Raw genomic sequence first — 21,959 nt, forward strand, 5'->3', positions numbered from 1 at the left:
TTGGGTGTTTTCCAGTGTGTGTGTGTTGGGTGTTTCTCAGTATGTGTGTGTTGGGTGTTTCTCTGTGTGTGGGTGTGTTGGGTGTTTCCCAGTGTGTGTGTGTTGGGTGTTTCTCAGTATGTGTGTGTTGGGTGTTTCTCTGTGTGTGGGTGTTGGGTGTTTCTCAGTGTGTGTGTGTTGGGTGTTTCTCAGTATGTGTGTGTTGGGTGTTTCTGTGTGTGTGTGTGTTGGGTGTTTCCCAGTGTGTGTGTGTTGGGTGTTTCCCAGTATGTGTGTGTGTTGGGTGTTTCTCAGTATGTGTGTGTTGGGTGTTTCTCTGTGTGTGGGTGTTGGGTTTTTCCCAGTGTGTCTGTGTTGGGTGTTTCCCAGTATGTGTGTGTTGGGTGTTTCTCTGTGTGTGGGTGTTGGGTGTTTCCCAGTGTGTGTGTGTGTTGAGTGTTTCTCAGTGTGTGTGTGTTGGGTATTTCTCAGTATGTGTGTGTTGGGTGTTTCTCTGTGTGTGGGTGTTGGGAGTTTCCCAGTGTGTGTGTGTTGAGTGTTTCTCAGTATGTGTGTGTTGGGTGTTTCTCTGTGTGTGGGTGTTGGGTGTTTCCCAGTGTGTGTGGGTGTTGGGTGTTTCCCAGTGTGTGTGGGTGTTGTGTGTTTCTCAGTGTGTGTATGTTGGGTGTTTCCCAGTGTGTGTGGGTGTTGGGTGTTTCCCAGTGTGTGTATGTTGGGTGTTCCTCAGTATGTGTGTGTTGGGTGTTTGTGTGTGTGTGTTGGGTGTTTCCCAGTGTGCGTGTGTTGGGTGTTTCTCAGTATGTGTGTGTTGAGTGTTTCTCTGTGTGTGGGTGTTGGGTGTTTCCCAGTGTGTGGGGGTGTTGGGTGTTTCTCAGTGTGTGTGTATGTTGGGTGTTTCTCGGTATGTGTATGTTGGGTGTTTCTCAGTATGTGTGTGTTGGGTGTTTCTGTGTGTGTGTGTGTTGGGTGTTTCTGTGTGTGTGTGTTGGGTGTTTCCCAGTGTGTGTATGTTGGGTGTTTCTCAGTATGTGTGTGTTGGGTGTTTCTCTGTGTGTGGGTGTTGGGTGTTTCCCAGTGTGTGTGGGTGTTGGGTGTTTCTCAGTGTGTGGGTGTTGGGTGTTTCTCAGTGTGTGTATGTTGGGTGTTTCCCAGTGTGTGTGTGTTGAGTGTTTCTCAGTATGTGTGTGTTGGGTGTTTCTCAGTGTGTGTATGTTGGGTGTTTCCCAGTGTGTGTGTGTTGAGTGTTTCTCAGTATGTGTGTGTTGGGTGTTTCTCTGTGTGTGGGTGTTGGGTGTTTCTCAGTGTGTGTATGTTGGGTGTTTCCCAGTGTGTGTGGGTGTTGGGTGTTTCTCAGTGTGTGTATGTTGGGTGTTTCTCAGTATGTGTGTGTTGGGTGTTTCTCTGTGTGTGGGTGTTGAGTGTTTCTCAGTGTGTGTGCGTTGGGTGTTTCTGTGTGTGTGGGTGTTGGGTGTTTCCCAGTGTGTGTATGTTGGGTGTTTCCCAGTATGTGTGTGTTGGGTGTTTTTCTGTGTGTGGGTGTTGGGTGTTTCCCAGTGTGTGTGTGTTGAGTGTTTCTCAGTATGTGTGTGTTGAGTGTTTTTCAGTATGTGTGTGGGTGTTGGGTGTTTCCCAGTGTGTGTATGTTGGGTGTTTCTCAGTATGTGTGTGTTGGGTGTTTCTCTGTATGTGGGTGTTTCCCAGTGTGTATGTGTTGAGTGTTTCTCAGTATGTTTGTGTTGGGTGTTTCTCTGTGTGTGGGTGTTGGGTGTTTCCCAGAGTGTGTGGGTGTTGAGTGTTTCTCAGTGTGTGTGTGTTGGGTGTTTCTGTGTGTGTGGGTGTTGGGTGTTTCCCAGTGTGTGTATGTTGGGTGTTTCTCAGTATGTGTGTGTTGGGTGTTTCTCTGTGTGTGGGTGTTGGGTGTTTCCCAGAGTGTGTGGGTGTTGGGTGTTTCTCAGTGTGTGGGTGTTGGGTGTTTCTCAGTGTGTGTATGTTGGGTGTTTCCCAGTGTGTGTATGTTGGGTGTTTCTCAGTATGTGTGTGTTGGGTGTTTCTCTGTGTGTGGGTGTTGGGTGTTTCCCAGAGTGTGTGGGTGTTGGGTGTTTCTCAGTGTGTGTATGTTGGGTGTTTCCCAGTGTGTGTGGGTGTTGGGTGTTTCTCAGTGTGTGGATGTTGGGTGTTTCCCAGTGTGTGTGGGTGTTGGGTGTTTCTCAGTGTGTGTATGTTGGGTGTTTCTCAGTGTGTTTGGGTGTTGGGTGTTTCCCAGTGTGTATTCGATGTTGAGTAGTTTTGAATATCACATTGAGCTATCAGCTAAATTGTGGTATCTTATGTAGCACACACATTTTCATTTTCAGGAGTAATACGGAAACAACTGCAGATGAATTTAATAGTGTTGCCATTCATATTAACATGCAAATCACTGGCACATAAGCACCACAAGTTGTCGTTGGTGCAACATGCTAGTTGTAGAGTACATGCATATCAGCAGTGTAGTTTCATGAAGTAATATCATTTGATATATGAATCTGTCTTTACTATCCCAGAGGCTGAAGGAAATGTTGGTCCAGCACTTGTGAAGCTTTATTTGCTAAAACTCAGCCTCCCATGTTGTAGCTGTGTGTCTGACTAATACTCAGCTCCTGTCAGGCCCCACACTGCCAGCAGATCCTCACTTCCTCTATCCTATTTTATTTCTAACCTTCGCAGATTATTTAGTTTTCTCACTTCCAGGTTAAGTGATGCAGACTGAGATCGCTGAGCTCTTCCCATTTGAATTGCTGTATTAATTGGATCCGAGCAATATTCCCGTTCGGAAATCAGTGTGGGATTATTAATCTACATGGAACATCACTTGGAGGAAGTGTTGTGGAGAGAGTTTGCAGTGTGATTTAATTAGCTGAGCAGGCTGCGAATGTTTATAATGAGGAGACAATGCAGTCAGAGAGAGGCAGCATCTGCCTGGCACTGTCTCAGCAGGGTATCTGCCTCTGCTCTCACACCCCACACTGACATATGGGGTAGGCCTGCCTCGACCGCACTGCCAGCCTCAACCAGGTTTAGCCTGAGGGGAAAGAACACAACAGCTATATCTTACCAGCTATGAGAGTTGGGGGAGCAGAGAGTGAGGGATCGGGAGCAGGAGTGGCAGAGATCAGAGGGGCAGACAGCAAGGGATGCAGAGCCTGGGGGAGAAGAGTGCAAGAGCAGAGCAGGGGTGGCACAAAGAGCAGGTGTTGCTGGAAATCTGCTGCACATCTTGTCCAGAGGAGGATCAAAATGGCATCGGGTCCTCAAAAGGATGTCAGACCTCCCCCTCCTCAAACCCTGAATTGAAATATTCTAATGAAGCCACACCCACCCCCACCCCCACCCCCGCCCCATCCTCTGTCTCGGGCATCGGTGCTCGCCACCTATATCAGAAATCACATTGGTTAGGCATCAGGTGGCAAATAGAAACAAAACAAATTCGACCTGCTTTCCTTCACTATGAAAAATGGTGCAGCCGCCCATGGGAATCACCCCTCAGAAACAGAGACTGCCTTTGTCAGAACTAGGTGTCGTGGCAATTACAGAGTGACCATCACAGGGAAAGTTCATCCGTGAAAATAATGGAGACAGTTAAGATTCGATGCAAGTTCATACAATAAATTCTGCTTTTCTAACCCATTCTGTATCAAATCAAAATCATTCTCTCACGTCCAGCAATTTTAAAGAGCATGACAAACTGCGATATTCTGAACAACAAATGGTCCCTCAACTCGAAGCTTATATGAACATTGGCACCCGGTTTAGCAACATCTCAATTTTAAAATTCTCATTCTAGTTTTCATATTCCTCCAGAGCCTTGCCCCTTCCTAGCTCTGTATCCTCCAGTCCACAACCCTCCAACATCTCTTCACTCATCGAAATCTGGCCTCATGAGCATCCCCATTTTAATTGCTTACACCATTGGAAGCCGTGCCTTCAACTGCCTGGGTCCTAAACTCTGGAATTCCCTCCCTAAAACTCTCTGACCTTCTACCTCTCTCCTCCCTTAAGATACTCTTTAAAACCGAACTCTTTGACCAAGCTTTTGGTCATTTGTCCTAATATCTCTTTATGGCCAGAATTTTACATTGGGCAGGAGGCCCCGCCCACCAGCCGAAAAGTTGGTGGCGAGCCCACCTCCGCTGGGCCTGGGGAGCCAGACTGGAATTTTTAGTTCCCTAGGCCCTTAATTGGTCTTGAGTGGGACTTCCACCTTCTTGAGGCAGGAAGACCCGCCTAATGGAGCTGCCGGCCAATCAGCGGGCTGGCAGCTCTTCATCGCAGCAGTGCTATCGGGAGCGGTGGCCACTGTGGAGACTACACCCAGCCACCACAGCAAGAGGAAAGACAGCCCTGGAATTCAGGTAAGATTTTGGGGCCTTGCCGGAGACAATCAGCCAGGTCCCGGTGAGGCAAGGGGGGGTCTGTGGGGGGTGTGGGGGTGTGTTGTGCATTGGGGGCAGTTGGGGCTTCGGGGGCAGCCCTCCTTGGGGCACAGGGTGCCCAATCAGGAGGGCCCTCCCAGCCCGCAAGAAGGCCAGGTGAGGTACTTGAGGTTTTTGCCATCCAGCCGCCGAGGGTAAAATACCCGCAAAGGCGGGAGGAGGTCCTTAAATGCCAGTTAAGTGGTCACTTAAGGGCCTTGATTGGCCTGGGGTGGGCGGGCTGTTTCTCGCCGCCGCCACCCGGCGGAAAATTGCAGCAGGGGCAGGAGGGGGTCAGGAACGGCACCATCCCCGCCCCCGTCACCCACCTCCCACTCAATTTTACGCCCCCCACCCCCCCCGCCACCAGCTCGCCTCATCTGGGGGCCATAAGATTCCAGCCTCGATGTCAAATTTTGTTTGATAATTCTCCTGTGGAGGGCTTTGGGACACTTTACTGTGTAAAAGGTGCTATATAAATACAAGCTGTTGTTGAAATTAACAGGCAGGAAAAGATAAGCTGGTCATGAAGCCAGACGAGCATTAGTATTGTGGCTAAACATGGTCTACCACCACCCAAAACCACTGCATACACCTCCACCCCAACACCATCAACCTTCACCTACAGCCAAGTAATCTCCTGGGAGTGGCAATGAAACAAAAATAAAACCTAGGGTCAAAAAACTGCAGGAGGTGTGGTGAGAAATCTGTACAATTCATTTCTGACTCCCGCAGGTGAGCAAAACGAATCCAGGAGATCAAATAGACCAAGTGTTATCTATAACGCCACTTACCTTCTTTCTAATGTGATCTCCGCCCCAGTCAGGAACCAGTCCAGCCCCCTCTTGAAGGCACCCACCCAACAAACCAGCAACTCATTCCAGAAGCTTACTACTCTCTGGAAAAAGGTCCACCTAACACCCAGATCAACAGTTCCAGTTGCCTCTTACTCTGTGACAGAATAACCAGAACATCAACTGTAAGAATAATCCCCTTTCTATGCTCACTTTTAGTTGCGTTGCTTAGAGGCAGGAAGCAAAGGGTAATAGTCGATGGTGTTTTTGTGACTGGAAGGCTATTTCCAGTGGGGTTCCGCAGGGCTCAGCACTAGGTCTCTTGCATTTTGTGGTATATATCAATGATTTGGACTTGAATGTAAGGGGTATGATCAAGAAGTTTGCAGACAATACAAAAATTGGTAGTGTGGTTGATAACGAAAAAGAAAGCTGTAGACTGCAGGAAGATATCAATGGACTAATCAGGTGGATGGAACAGTGGCAACTGGAGTTCAATCCGGAGAATTGTGAGGTAATGCATGTGGGGAAGACTAACATGGCAAGGGAATTCACAATAAATGGTAGGATACTGAGAACTGTAGAGAAACAGGGGTACATTGGCCGGTCCACAGATCCCTGAAGGTGGCTGGACAGGTAGATAAGGTGGTTAAGAAGGCATACAGGATACTTTATTAGACGAAGCACAGAATACAAGAGCTAGGAGGCTATACTGGAACTGTATAAAACACTAGTTAGGCACAGATGGAGTACTGCGTGCAGCACTATAAGAAAAACGGGATTACACTGGAGAGGGTAGAGGAGATTCATGATGATGTTGCCTGGACTGCAGAATTTTAGTTATGAGGAAAGATTGGTTAGGCGAGGGTTGTTTTCTTTGGAACAGAGGAGGCTGAGGGGAGACCAAATTGAAGATTATCATCTAGATGGAGTGGATAGGAAGGCCCTGTTCCCCCTGGTTGATGGGTCCATAACCAGGGGGCATAGATTTAGGGTAAGAGATAAGAGGTTTAGAAGGAATTTAAGGGGAGATTTTTTTCACCCAGAGGATGGTAGAGATATGGAACTCACTGCCTGAAAGGGTGGTAGAGGCAGAAACACTCATAACATTTAAAAAATACTTGGATATGCACTGAAGATATGTAACCTACAAGGCTACGGATGAGCAGCTGGGAAGTGGGATTAGGTTGGGTGACTCCTTGTCAACCAGCGTGGACACGATGGGCCGAATAGCCTCCTTCCATGATGTAAATTTCTATAATTCTATGATATGACATGTATACCTCCCCCATGTTACAGAGGATTCCATACAGTCACTTGGGGCTTCAACCTTTGACTCAGTGCCATTATTCGCATCTCTGAGTCAGACGGTGCAGGGTACAAACCTACTCCTTCAGTCCTGGCGAGTGGAGACTGGAGTTCCGGCTCTGAATTCTGTGTTGACATCCAACTGGATACTGCTGTCCAGTGGGTGTAGGTGCCCCCTCCACATCTGATGGCTTGTTGGAGCCCAAAAAACCCTCCCACTGTACAGAACTAACCACTCTATTGGCTGGTAAAAGGATGGTTATGACCATGGAAGGAGTATTCACATCACAGCCTGTCAGATTGTCAATCAGCCTGTGAATCCTTCCACTACTGCACACTGTTCTCCGAGGGAAGAGTTTAAGGATGCAAGCATGTAATCCTGTAATTAGCATTTTAGTAGAACAAGCATTGGCAGAAAGACAGACGTTAGTTAAAAATAAAGCTGATCCTGAGATCTTGGCCCAGGGTTTGTTTACATTTGCATTTACATTTGAGTATTATTTGTTTTACACATGCACACAGATACACATATACAGCAACAACGACAACCTCAATTTATATAGCATTTTTAGTGCAGCAAAACATGCCAAGGAGCATTAGCAAACAAAATTTGACACCATACCAAATAAGGAGATATTCAGATAGCTGACGAAAAGCTTGGTCAAAGAGGTAGGTTTTAAGGAGGAGAGTGAGCTCGGGAAGTTTAGGGAGGGAATTCCATCATGGATTGAAGAAAGCGGGGAATGGACAAGAGGCCAGAGGTTGACCAGAGTTAAAGGAACACACAGTTCTCAGAGGGTAAAACCTGGTGCCCCACAGTGGGCCCCCCAACAGCACAAGCCGCCACCGATGAAGCACCTCTCCCTGCCCTCCTGAGTCATCTCCACCCTCTTCACCAGGGCTGAGCTGATTGTCCCCAGCAAGGCCCGAAACCCCATTCACCTTTATGGAGGCCAACATGTTCTTCTGGTTGGGTGCAGTACTAGCAGTGGCCACTGCTCCCAGTGGTGCTACAGGGACAGAGGAGCTGCCAGCCCTATGATTGGCTGGCAGGTCTTGAAGGTGGGACTTCCTGCCTCAGAGGGGCAGAAATCCCACCCAAGGCCAATTGAGGGCGTGGGCCATGCAAGATCACTTCATGGCTTCCAGGCCTGGTGGAGGCCAGCTTGCCCTGACTTTTAAGCTGGTGGGTGGGGCGCCCGCTGCCACATCAAACTCCAGCCTCTGTTTTTGTGATATTAATTGAGAAATTAATATTGACCATCATACTGGAGATAATTCTCCTTTTACATCCATCTTAGAGGATAGACAAAAACCTCAGTTTAATATCTCATTCAAGAGGCAGCAACTCCTCAGTACTGTACTAGATTGTCAACCTAGATTTTTGTGCTCAAGTTTCGGCAGTGGGATTTGAACCCACAACCTTGTAACTCAGAGGCAAGAGTGCTACTTGCAAGTGCTGAAGCTATAAATGCACAGCTGAGGGTTTCAGCAGCAGATGAGCTGAAGCATGGGTGGTGACCGTCAAAAATACAGAGATGGAAGTAGGTGATCTTACTGATGGAGAGCATATGAGGTCAGAAGCTCATCTCAGCTCAGAGTCAAATAGGACGCTGAGGTTGTGAACAGGCTGGTTCAGTCTGAGATAGTGACCATGCACACAGCTATGCACACACACACACATAGGTACAGAAACGTGCACACAGAGAAACATGTAGAACCACTGACACATAACACTACATATAGCACAACATATGTTGTGCACTTAACTCTCACAAAGACTCTCTCACATACACACACACAGTCACAGAACCATACAGACACACAAACATAGACACACACTCAGACTCACACAGATTCTGTCTTTATGAAAGAATGACCAAATTATTCTTTGTTTCCCTCCAAGATTTTCTCAGCTGTTACACATCTTCTGTTAAAAGGCTGGTTAAAAATCCTTACTCTGCACACTGTGGAGTAGATTGTGACTTTGTACGACAATGTGAAACAGATGAAGGCACGATTCGGCAGAATCTTTCACATTTCTCCACGTTCTTGTTTTAATTAACTTCAGGAATGAGGGCAGATGTAAAACATGCTGTCGATTTGTTATCACTCATTTTACACTATTGCGCAATGTCACAAAGACCCTCCCCCAAACCCCCCAATTTTAACATGTTTCCCTCATCCATGCAGCTTTCCAGTTCTGTCCCTTACTCAGCGAGCTCCTGATCTAGCATGGATGCACATTATTATTGCTAACAGACAGCTGCTGAGGGTTCTGACGATTTAGCATATGTTGTGCCTGAGGCAAGGGGAGCTGCTTCTTTCACACTGCCAATAGGGCAGAGCAGCTACTAATCGAGCCTGCACTTTCAAACAACTAGGAACATTAGCATTGGGAGCTCGATGCACTCTGCATCTCTGTCTGCACTTGGACATCATATTTCTCACAACCCTCAGAGCAAGGTGACAGTTAGATGCTGTCTGTGGCTCAGTGATAGCACTTATACCTCAAAGTTATAAGTTCAAGTCCCACTCCAGAAACATGAGGAGTGGGCTATTTAACACTCATGCATAATATTCCAGCCTAGTGCAGTAAGGGAAAAGAAAGACCTCAGGACATCCCAAAGTGATTTCGAACCAGTGAAGTACTTTTCAAGTGTAGTCACTGTTGTAATGTAGGAAGTGTGATAATCAGTTTACGCACAGCAAGCTCCAAAAAACTGCAATGAGATAATGACCAAACAATCTGCTTTTGTGATGTTGGTTGAGGGATAAATACTGGCTAAATCAACAGGGAGAATTCCCCTCCTCCACTGTCAAAGGTGCCGTGGGATCTTATACACTCTCCTGAAAAGCTCACAGGTCCTTGAATTATTCATTCTCATTCAAGAGACTAAAAACATACACAGTGTGTAACCTGTATTGTGTATAATCACTACAGAACCCACTGCAAGCTGCTTACATGTAAATGTCAAGTAACATAATGGGCTGAATTTTATTGAGGGCTTTGGGATCCTGACATTGGGACCAAATAGGGGTCCCAATCCGGCACTTGCCAGCAGTGGGAACAGCTCAACGATTTTACCACAGGCGGCCTCCTCATTGGCTGCAAGTCCAAAAATTACATTAATAGTGGAGCCACTTACCTGAGGTTGTGATAGAGCATGTCTAACCCAGCCCGACCCGACCCGAGCCCAAATGCCAGACCCGGAAATGAGACCTGACCCGAACCCAACATATGTCGTCGGGTCCCGTTGGGTTCAGGTCGGGTAGCCAGTCTTTACCTCAGCCCAGCCTTATACAAGCTCTAATGCAACAGTGTGACGTTTCTGTATCAGGGGGATGGGAATCTGAGCAGGGAGACAGAGGAGGGGGCAACAAGGATAGAAATGAAAGACAGAAAAGCAAGAAGCAAAAGTGGAAGGCAGAGAACACAAGGGCAAGAAACAAATGGGACCATAGTGCAAAATAAAGCTAAGATGACTAACAATGTTAAAAAGACAAGTCGAAAGGCATTGTGTCTTAATGGGCGGAGCATTCGCAATAAGGTAGATGAATTAACAGCGCAAATAGATGTAAACTGTTATGATATAATTGCGATTACAGAGACACGGCTGCAGGGTGACCAAGGATGGGAACTGAATGTCCAGGGGTATTCAATACTTAAGAAGGACAGGCAAAAAAGAGAAAGGAGGTGGGGTAGCATTGTTAGTAAAAGAGGAAATCAATGCAATAGTGAGGAAGGATATTGGCTTGGAAAATCGTGATGTGGGATCTGTATGTGTGGAGCTAAGAAACACCAAAGGGCAGAAAACATTGGTGGGGGTTGTCTATAGGCCCCCAAACAGTAGTGGAGATGTAAGGGATGGCATTAAACAGGAAATTAGAGATGCATGCAATAAGGATACAACTGTAATCATGGAAGTCTTTAATCTATATAAACATCTAAACAATCTAAACATATAGATTGGTCAAACCAAATTAGCAATAATATTGTGGAGGAGGATTTCTGGGAGTGTGTATGTGACAGTTTTTTTAGACCAATATGTTGAGGAACCAACTAGAGAACAGGCTACCCTAGACTGGGTATTGTGCAATGAGAAAGGATTAATTAACAATCTTGTGTGGGGTCCCTTGGGGAGGAGCGACCATAACATGATAGAATTCTTCATTAAAATGGAGAGTGAAGTAGTTGAATTCGAAACTAGGGTCCTGAATCTAAATAAAGGAAACTATGAAGGTATGAGGCGCGAGTTGGCTATGATGGATTGGGAAACTTTACTAAAAGCGTTGACGGTGGATAGGCAATGGATAATAATTAAAGAATGTGTGCATGAATTACAACAATTATTCATTCCTTTCTGGCGCTAAAATAAAACCGGAAAGGTGGCTCAAACATGGCTTACAAAAGAAATTAGGGATAGTATTAGATCCAAAGAGGAGGCATATAAAATTGCCAGAAAAAGCAGCAAGTCTGAGGACTGGGAGCAGTTTAGAATTCGGCAAAGGAGGACAAAGAGGTTGATTAAGCGGGGGGAAATAGAGTATGAGAGTAAATTTGCAGGGAACATAAAAACTGACTGTAAAAACTTCAATAAATATTTGAAGAGAAAAAGATTAGTGAAGACAAATGTAGGTCCCTTACAGTCAGAAATGGGGGAAGTTATAATGTGGAACAAAGAAATGGCAGAACAATTAAACATATACTTTGGTCTGTCTTCACAAAGGAGGACACAAATAACCTCCCAGAAATGTTAGGGAACCAAGGGTCTAATGAGAGGGAAGAACGGAAGGAAATCAGTATTAGTAAAAAAATTATTTTAGGCCTCCTTACCTCGAGAGACAATGGATACGCTCCTGGAGGTGGTCAGTGGTTTGTGAAGCTGCGCCTGGAGTGGCTATAAAGGCCAATTCTAGAGTGACAGGCTCTTCCACAGGTGCTGCAGAGAAATTTGTTTGTCAGGGCTGTTGCACAGTTGGCTCTCCCCTTGCGCCTCTGTCTTTTTTCCTGCCAACTACTAAGTCTCTTCGACTCGCCACATTTTAGCCCTGTCTTTATGGCTGCCCGCCAGCTCTGGCGAATGCTGGCAACTGACTCCCACGACTTGTGATCAATGTCACAGGATTTCATGTCGCGTTTGCAGACGTCTTTAAAGCGGAGACGTGGACAGCCGGTGGGTCTGATACCAGTGGCAAATTCGCTGTACAATGTGTCTTTGGGGATCCTGCCATCTTCCATGCGGCTCACATGGCCAAGCCATGTAGTGCTAGGGAAATTAATGGGGTTAAAGGCTGACAAATCCCCAAGGCCTGATAATCTACATCCCAGAGCACTGAAGAAAGTGGCCCTGGAAATAGTGGATGTATTGATGGTCATCTTCCAAAATTCTATAGACTCTGGAGCAGATTGGAGGGTGGCAAATGTTTAGTGGCACTATTTAAAAAAGGAGGGAGAGAAAAAACAGGGAATTACAAACCAGTTAGCCTTACATCAGTAGTGGGGAAAATGCCAGAGCCTATTATAATGGATGTGATAGCAGAACACCTGGAAAGCATAAACGGGATTGAGCAAAGTCAGCATGGGTTTAAGAAAGGGAAATCATGCTTAACAAATCTACCAGATTTGAGGATGTAACTAGTAAAATAGATAAGGGAGAACCAGTGGATGTGGTGTATTTGGATTTTCAGAAGGCTTTTGATAAGGTCCCACATAAGAGGTTGGTGTGCAAAATTAAAGCACATGGGATTGGGGATAATATACTGGCATGGATTGAGAATTGGTTGACAGACAGGAAACAGAGAGTAGGTCTTTTTCCGGGTGGCAGGCAGTGACTAGTGGGGTACCGCAGGGATCAGTGCTTGGGCCCCAGTTATACACAATATATATTGATGACTTGGGTGAGGGAATTAAATGTAACATTTCCAAGTTTGCAGATGACACAAAGCTGGGGCGGGCGGGGGGGGGGGGGGGGTGGTGGGGGTTGGCGGGGGGGGGATGTGAGTTGTGAGGAGGATGCAAAGAGGCTCCAATGTGATTTGGACAAGTTGGGTGAGTGGGCAAATGGCTGGCAGATGCAGTATAAAGTGGGTAAATGTGAGGTTATCCACTTTGGTTGTAAAAACAGAGAGGCAGATTATTATCTGAATGGTGATAGATTGGGAAAGAGGGAGGTGCAACGAGATCTGGGTGTTCTTGTACAGTCGCTGAAAGCAAGCGTTCAGGTGCAGCAAGCAATTAGGAAAGCGAATAGTATGGTGGCCTTCATTGCAAGTGGATTTGAGTACAGGAGCAAGGATGTCTTACAGCATCCTTGGCCTGTGGCATTGATGAGACCACATCTGGAGTATTGTGTGCAGTTTTGGTCTCCTTATCTGAGGAAGGATGTTCTTGCCATGGAGGGAGTGCAAAGAAGATTTACTAGGCTGATTCCTGGGATGGCAGGATTGACGTATGAGGAGAGATGGGTCGACTAGGCCTATATTCACTAGAGTTTAGAAGAATGAGAGTGGATTTCATAGAAACCTATAAAATTCTAACAGGACTAGACATGCTAGATGCAGGGAGGATGTTCCCGATGGCTAGAGAGTCCAGAACCAGGGGTCACGGTCCCAGGATACGGGGTATACCATTTAGAACCAAGATGAGGAGAAATCTCTTCACTCAGAGGGTGGTGAACCTATGGAATTCTCTACCGCTGAGGGCAGTGGAGGCCAAATCATTAAATATATTCAAGAAGGAGATAGATCTATTTCTTAATGCCAAAAGGATCAAGGGATATGGGGAGAAAGCGGGAACAGGGCGCTGAATTAGACCATCAGCCATGATCTTTTTTGAATGGCGGAGCAGGCTCGAAGGGCAGAATGGCCTACTCCTGCTCCGCTTTTCTATGTTTCTATCTGCAGCACCAGCCTTCCTCTAGCCTCTCTGAGTGAGAGTGAGTGCTGAATTGGGACTGTTATTTTACACTGTGAAGTGCAACAGCTGGTAAAGATTGGATTAAGATTGCTCAATATTCCTTCAGTATATAGAATACAACTCTCCCTGAGCAAGTGCTCCTTTTAATTTTCAGTTAACCAGCAGATTATACTGAAATTTCCATTTTTAAGAAATGTCACTACTACAGTATTAGGATCTGAGTGGGAGGGAAGACTAGATTGATTTAGCTCAGAGAGAGGGAGATAGTGGGTGTAAGACTTGGAATGGGACCAAGGCACAGTTACATAGAATTACATGGAATATACCGCACAGAAACAGCCATTCAACCCACCTGGTCTTTGCCAGTATTCATGTTCACACAAGCCTCCTTCCACCCTATGAGCATTTCCTTCTATTCCTTTCTTCCTCATGTATTTATCTAGCTTCCCCTTAAATGCATCTGTACTGTACACCTCAACCACTACCTGTAGTAGCGAGTTCCATATTCTAACCACTCTCTGGGTAAAGAAGCTTCTCCTGAATTCCTTATTGGTTTTATTCGTGACTGTCTTATATTTATGCCTCTAGATTTAGACTTCCACACAAGTAAATATCTTTTCTATGTCTATCCTATCAAACCCTTTCATAAAGATCACTATCAGGTCACCCCCTCTGCCTTTTCTTTTCTAGAGAAAAGAGTACCAGCCTGTACAATCTTTCAGTGTGTGATGTAATTTCCACACAGGAGGTCAAACCACTAGCCCAGACATCCTGCTGGGAGGTCATTCCCAAACCACTAGCCCAGACTTCCTGCTGGGAGGTCATTCCCAAACCACTAGCCCAGACCTCCTGCTGGGAGGTCATTCCCAAACCACTAGCCCAGACCTCCTGCTGATCTCGTTGTGGGTTTTGCTTCCCATGGAGTTTTGCAAATTAATTACATCCAAAGAATTAAGCAGCTCCCATACCATCTGGTCACCTTATGGGGGGGAGGGGGAGGGGAGGAGGGAACACTGCACTAGCTCCAGTGTATGTAAACAGGGCCATTTGTTTTCGGGGATTCAAAATGTCAAATCCCATTTTTACTACGTGGGGTTCTGAACCTTTGCATCTTGAAAGGTTCCTTCCGTTGTCTGAGCTCTCAGGCGGGACGGCAAGAGGAGACCATCACTGCCCTCCGTGTTCCTAGGTCCAGGAGAGAAAAATACATACATACGAACATACAGATTCGGAGCAGGAGTAGGCCACTCGGCCCTTCGAGCCTGCTCCGCCATTCAATAAGATCATGGCTGAACTGATTACGCCACATTTCCATCTACCCCTGATAACCTTCCACACCCTTTGCTTATCAAGAATCTATCTACCTCTGCCTTAAAAATATTCAAAGACTCAAAGTCAGACAGCATTCCTACTCCTGATCTCTATCCAGTGACTTCTGCTGGAAAACACGAGTAGATGTCGAGTTCAGATCGGTTTGGCCTTCTACAGACGAATAGCTGATTGACACACAGGCCATAAAATTTGGTTGCACAGCACCCATATTTTGATGAAATGAGTGCCATCTTGGTTCCAAAATGGCATCCATGGCACGCAGGCACACCTCTGGCGTGAGCTATGCCAGACGCCATCTTGCGTAGGGTGTTAGTGCGGACAGAGGGATTGTGCACAGGAAGTATGCTAAGTAGGCAGATCTTGACATCATCAGCGTGTAACATTGATTTGATGCCAGCGCTGTCATTTGGGAGTTCAATGCTCCAGCTAGCAACCTCTCAGCCCTTGTACCAGTGCTAATTAAAAGCATCATCAACTACCTTCTGGTTAGTTGCTGATTGATTTTACTGGGTCTTGCTGCAATTGTAGAAGTGTTTCGTGGTTTGTACAGTTACATAAAGTTGCTGAAGTCGATAGGGAGTAGTGTGACAGGTGATGATTGTCCAGACTGCAAGGATTCTGCACAGACCACTTTCTCCCAGTCATGGGTGCTGTAGTTTCTATCCGCCTTGGCCTGCAGCATGACAGAGAGGATGAGTAGAGGAGAACAGGCTACTCGAAGAGGGAGAAGTGGGAAGAGAAGGACTCTCTTCAGAAGGCCGTACCCGCCCAGAGATGTACCACAACAGGAAGGGATTCCACTACCTCAATGTCCACTGGGGTGAGACCATATTCAGTGCATCATGCAGATCATGCCCAGTATCCTGCCAGTAGTCATGATGCCATCATTCTGCGCAGTCCACTGTACCATCTGCTTTCAAGGTGTAATGAGAAATCATGACAAACCAGAGGGAGGTAATTGGGTGAGAAGGGTTATCTGCTGACAACATGCTTGATGACTCCGGCGCGCAACCCAAGCACACGTGGGCAGCATGTATAATGACAGCCATTATGAAATGTGATCAATTGGGGTGCTTAAACAATGCTTCCGCTGCCTGGACCACTGTGGAGGAGCCCTGCAGTACACGGCAGAGTGCATGTCAAGATTTGGCGAGGGCCATTGTATGCTGCAGAACCTCGTTATCCTGAGGACACAGCCCTTGCCACCAGGTATACAGTGAACAGTTGAGGAGAAGGAGGAGGAGGAAGAGGAGCGTAAGGATGAGGAGAAAGGGAGGAGGCAACCATCCCATCCCCTTTCTGACCAGGTTGTCTGTGATCCAGTCATCCGACTGCAGTACCAGTGGACGAAACCTCAATCCCCCATTCACCAACTTCCCACTGTCACTGATCATCACAGCATCTGCTTGACCACAATGCTAAAATAAAAGGCACCACAAAATAAACATTCCAAACCAAATTTATGAATCGAACCATCCAACATTCCAAACAAAAATCAACTAATCATCCTTCTGCATTCCCTTAGCGCCTGTCTTGCAGGTGCCTTTGCCTGTCCTAGTGCTCCTATTCATTGCTACCCCAGTGGCTGCTGCAAGGCTGGTGGAAGTCTGCTTACATCACTAGGGAAGACTTCACATGGCCTTATAGGATGGTCTCCACCAACTTTGACTCTAGAAGACCTGGCTTCAGTCTGTGCCATATTGGCATGGGTGCAGCATTCTGGGCTGGCTGGCTGGCAGAAAACATCTAGGGCACTGGCAGTGACAATGGTAGGAGGATGAATGCTACTGTCCTCAGAGGAGACAACAGGTTCATGCTTCATCACACCACTGCCGCTCCCACGAGGCAGTGCCTCTGCAATCCTCAGCAATGTATCGGAAGTGAGACCCTGTAAGCACCTTTGAATACTGGTATCCACAGCTATGACAGCCATCTGAGCTTCCACTGCAGCACCCAAACGTTGGATGGCTTCTGCTTGTGTTTCAATGGAAGCTGAGACATCAGCCATTAAACATTACATCATGGATGGGTCCGCAAGTGTTCTCATGGAGTTGGCCACTACTTACACGCTGGAAAGGGTGGGCTCCAAACTCTGCACAAAACCCTGTACCAAGTTGGTGCTGAACGCCTTCATGCTCCTTGACATTGACTGCAGGCTTTCTGGAAGGCCTGTCAATGCACCAAGCATTTCAGGTATTCATTTCAGGATGGCTTATCCATCATCCTTCTTCTGTAGGCCACACCACTGAAGTCCTCATCTGAGTTCACTGCAGCAGAACTCATGTATGTCCTCACCTTCTGGCACGCTGGCACCTGTGTTACACTTACCCCCTGCCCTGTCTGCAGCACACTCATGCCCCGTGTGTCACTGTGTGCCGATCCCATCTCTAAGCTATCTTCTAAAGTAAGCATCGTGTCAATATCTGAGGTAATGGCTGCCAGTGGGAGAGAGAGTGTTTCTTCATCACTGTCTTCCTGCACTTCCACCTGTTTCTCTTCCACCACTGCCTGCCCAGGTGATAGTTCTTGGGTATCTGAAAGCAGAAAGGCCCAAGGGTAGGGTTGTGGTGGGAGGAGGTGGGGGGAAAACAATAGGTGCATGCTTACACCATCTGCAGTTTGTGAATCAGAAAGGACTGGGATGAGGGGGAAGTGGAATGTGAGGATAAGGATTAGGTATGAGAATACTGTCATCTACGATGGTTTCTGTCCCCCACTACTCCTTGCTGGTCAGGGCATCCCTATAATTTTATTTTGAATTTATTTATTTAGAGTTACAGCACTGAAACAGGCCCTTCGACCCACTGAGTTTGTGCCGACCAACAACCACCCATTTATACTAATCCTACATTAATCCCATATTCCCTACCATATCCCCACCATTCTCCTACTACCTACCTACACTAGGGGCAATTTACAATGGCCAATTTACCTATCAACCTGCAAGTCTTTGGCTGTGGGAGGAAACTGGAGCACCCGGCGGAAGGACTGGAGGAAAAGGGGTAATCTGCCATGGGTGTCTAAGGAAATAAGGGAGGCTATCAAATTGAAAGAGAAGGCATACAAAGTGGCCAAAAACAGAATGAAACTAGAAGATTGGGAAAACTTTAAAGGTCAACAGAAAGCCACAAAAAGAGCTATAAAGAAAAGTAAGATAGAACATGAGAAAAAACTAGCACAGACTATAAGGACAGATAGCAAAAGTTTCTATAAATATATAAAACGAAAAAGAGTGGCTAAAGTAAACGTTGGTCCTTTAGAGGATGAAAAGGGGAATTTAGTTATGGGATATGATGAAATGGCCGAGGCATTGAACAGGTATTTTGTATCGGTCTTTACAGTGGAGGACATTAATAACATGCCAGTAATTGACAAAGAGACGAACGGAGTTGAGGACCTGGAAACAATCATTATTACGGAAGAGGTAGTGTTGGGCAAGCTAATGGAGCTAAGGATTGATAAGTCTCCTGGCCCTGATGGAATGCATCCCAAGGTACTAAAAGAGATGGCAGGAGAAATAGCAGGTGCACTGGCAGTAATTTTCCAAAATTCGCTGGACTCTGGGGTAGTCCCAGCAGATTGGAAAACAGCAGATGTGACGTCACTGTTTAAAAAGGGAGGTAGACAAAAGATGGGGAATTATAGACCGGTTAGCTTAACCTCTGTAGTGGGGAAGATGCTTGAGTCTATTATCAAGGAAGAAATAGCAGGGCATCTCGATAGAAATTGTCCCATTGGGCAGACGCAGCATGGGTTCATGAAGGGCAGGTCATGCTTGACAAATCTTTTGGAATTCTATGATGACATTACGAGCAAGGTGGACAATGGGGACCCAGTGGATGTGGTGTACCTAGATTTCCAAAAAGCCTTCGACAAGGTGCCGCACAAGAGGCTGCTGCATAAGATAAGGATGCATGGCGTTAGGGGTAAAGTATTAGCATGGATAGAGGATTGGTTGACTAATAGGAAGCAGAGAGTGGGGATAAATGAGTGCTATTCCGGTTGGCAATCAGTCACTAGTGGAGTGCCTCAGGGATCGGTGTTGGGACCGCAATTATTTACAATTTATATAGATGATTTGGAGTTAGGGACCACGTGTAGGGTGTCAAAGTTTGCAGATGACACTAAGATGAGTGGCAGAGCAAAGTGTGCAGATGACCGTGAAACCTTGCAGAGGAACATAGATACATTGAGTGAGTGGGCAAAGGTCTGGCAGATGGAATACAATGTTGATAAGTGTGAAGTCATTCATTTCGGTAGGAGTAACAGTAAAAAGGATTATTACTTGAATGGTAAAAAGTTGCAGCATGCTGCTATGCAGAGGGACCTGGGTGTCCTTGTGCATGAATCACAGAAGGTTGGTCTGCAGGTACAGCAAGTAATTAGGAAGGCAAATGGAATTTTGTCCTTCATTGCTAAAGGGATTGAGTTTAAAAGCAGAGAGGTTATGTTGCAGCTGTATAAGGTACTGGTGAGGCCGCACCTGGAGTACTGTGTGCAGTTTTGGTCTCCTTACTTGAGAAAGGATGTACTGGCACTGGAGAGGGTGCAGAGGAGGTTCACTAGGTTGATTCCGGAGTTGAAGGGGATGGCTTATGAGGAGAGACTGAGTAGATTGGGATTATATTCATTGGAATTCAGAAGAATGAGAGGGGATCTTATAGAAACATATAAAATTATGAAGGGAATAGATAAGATACAAGTAGAGAGGATGTTTCCACTGGCAGGTGAAGCTAGGACAAGAGGGCATAGCCTCAAGATTAGAGGGAGCAGATTTAGGACTGAATTAAGAAGGAACTTCTTCACCCAGAGGGTTGTTAATCTATGGAATTCCTGGCCCAGTGAAGTAGTTGACGCTTCTTCAGTAAACGTTTTTAAAGCTAAGGTAGATATCTTTTTGAATAATAAAGGAATTAAGGGATACGGTGAGAACGCGGGTAAGTGGATCTGAGTCCACGAAAAGATCAGCCATGATCTTATTAAATGGCGGAGCAGGCTCGAGGGGCCGGACGGCCTACTCCTGCTCCTAGTTCTTATGATCTTATGAACCCACGCGGTCACAGGGAGAACTTGCAAACTCCACACAGGCAGTACCCAGAACTGAACCCGGGTCGCTGGAGCTGTGAGGCTGCAGTGCTAACCACTGCGCCACTGTACCACCCCTAATGGAAAGCAATGTCTCCTCCATGGAGGTTAGAATATGTGTCTGTCCCCCGCTGGTTAGCTCCTGCTGCCTCTGATTATGCGCCACCTACAAGAGAGTGGGAAGTGTGTCAGGGAGAGTGGTGCTATGTGTTTGGGTGTTGTGGCTATCGTGGTTGAATAACTGGCAGCGTGTGAAAGCTCTGAGATGTGAGTGTGAGATTTGCAGCAGTGTTATTTGTGCAAGGGTGAGATGAAGCAATGAATTTTAGGTATGAGTCGTGATTGATAAAGATTGTTGGCAGGTGAGTGATGGAGGTGTGGTGCATAGAGCAGTGCAAGAAGCTAGTTGGGCCATTGGTGGGATATCACATTTGAAGATGTGCTTACTGATCTTGACCACTCATGTGAGGTCATTGAATTCTTGCAGTATGGCATTCAGGTCCTCGGAGCTACTGTGGCATTGAGCCCCCCAGGGCTATCTGGCCCCACTGCCTTTGCAATCTCTGTCTAGAGGGTCTCCTGTGGATAGAGGACCTCTCTACTCCCATCCCACTCCTCCACCAAGGCCTCCAGTGCAACATCTGAGAAACTTGGAGCATGCTCTCTCTCTCCCCTGTTGCACTATAGTCACTCTTCTTGCAGGTCAGACATTCTTCCCCAGCCACTTCCAGCACCTATTCCAGCCAGAATGTACATCTCCTCTTCAAGCCTCCGGCTGAGGCCTGCAGCCACTCAACAGCACATTTCAGAATCACAGAATTTAGCAGTAGGCTGCCACCTACAATCATTTAAAAAAGCAGGCTGCATGAAGTTTGTATGCTGCCTGCATTGGAAACAATGGGCATGAGTTAATGGCACATCACGATTCCCATGCTCATTTTTGGGGGCTATCCAATTTTGCACCCTCAGTGTCTGAAGTTGACATAAGACCAGCTGAAATACTAGAGGCACAGCAACTACTGGTGGGGGAAATGAGTGACTTACGATCCTCCAGCTTTTTGACATTAGGGGCTTGATTTTCAATTCAGGGTCAGGAACCCGACAGCCGGATAATTTCCAGATCCCGCCCCCACTGCGTCATTCACGCGACACAATCGACAAATGTAAATGCCGTAATTGGGCCGGAGGTGAACTCGGTGCCCAGTTAGTGGCACTGAGCGTTAGCAGGAGTCGGGAGCTGCCTGCGCAGCAGGAGCAGCAAAGGCAGACAGCAGCCATGATGGGGCCTGCTGCTGCCTTGCAAAAGAGAGGAGGCACACTGTGGAGGGACAGCAGCGCTCACACAAAAGTGAGCAAATGGCCAACTGAAAGGTACAAAGCCTGATCCAGAGCAAAATCCCCCACGTTCCAAAAGTTTGAAGCATAAAAAAAAACCTTCATACCTGCCCACGTTGAACCAAACTGCTGTGCGCTATTGTGCACCAGACTGGTCAGGTTTGCTGGTTTATAAAATGAAAATTACCTTCTCGCCATCCCCATCCCATTAACAAGCTCCTCATGGAGTTTAACAAGCCATTAATTGGGGACAAGTGGGTTTCTGAATTACACCCCCGCAACTTTGAAAATTGGAGCATGTCCTGGAGGTATTGGGACACTGGCAATGCCATCCAGGAGCACAATTTTCAAAGCGTGCCCACTTCTGTTCCCGCCCCCATGGGCAATTGAAATTGCCAGACTAGGTTAGCAATGCTTATTGCCCCAGTTTCGAATCGTTTGTGAAAGAGGGCAGCTGGGATCCTTGGAATAGAACCCCCAGCAGACCCCTGAGTGAGCAGTTTTAAGAGTGGAGAGATGCAGCTGGGAAGATCATTTCAAGCCCCAAAACCAAATAGACTGGCCTCAATTATCATTTTTCTATAATGTGGTAGAGAGGTGTTTGTTAATGGTAGACAATGAATGTAATGCTTCAACCCCATCAGGTTCAAATATTACAGATACTGAACACCATTTTACACACTTGTTTTCTCCGCTTCTGTCCTGAAGCTCGTCACCTGCCTGGTTCGATCTCCA

Source organism: Heterodontus francisci, chromosome 16 (assembly GCF_036365525.1).
Source record: "Heterodontus francisci isolate sHetFra1 chromosome 16, sHetFra1.hap1, whole genome shotgun sequence".
In the NCBI taxonomy this organism is placed as follows: Eukaryota; Metazoa; Chordata; class Chondrichthyes; order Heterodontiformes; family Heterodontidae; genus Heterodontus; species Heterodontus francisci.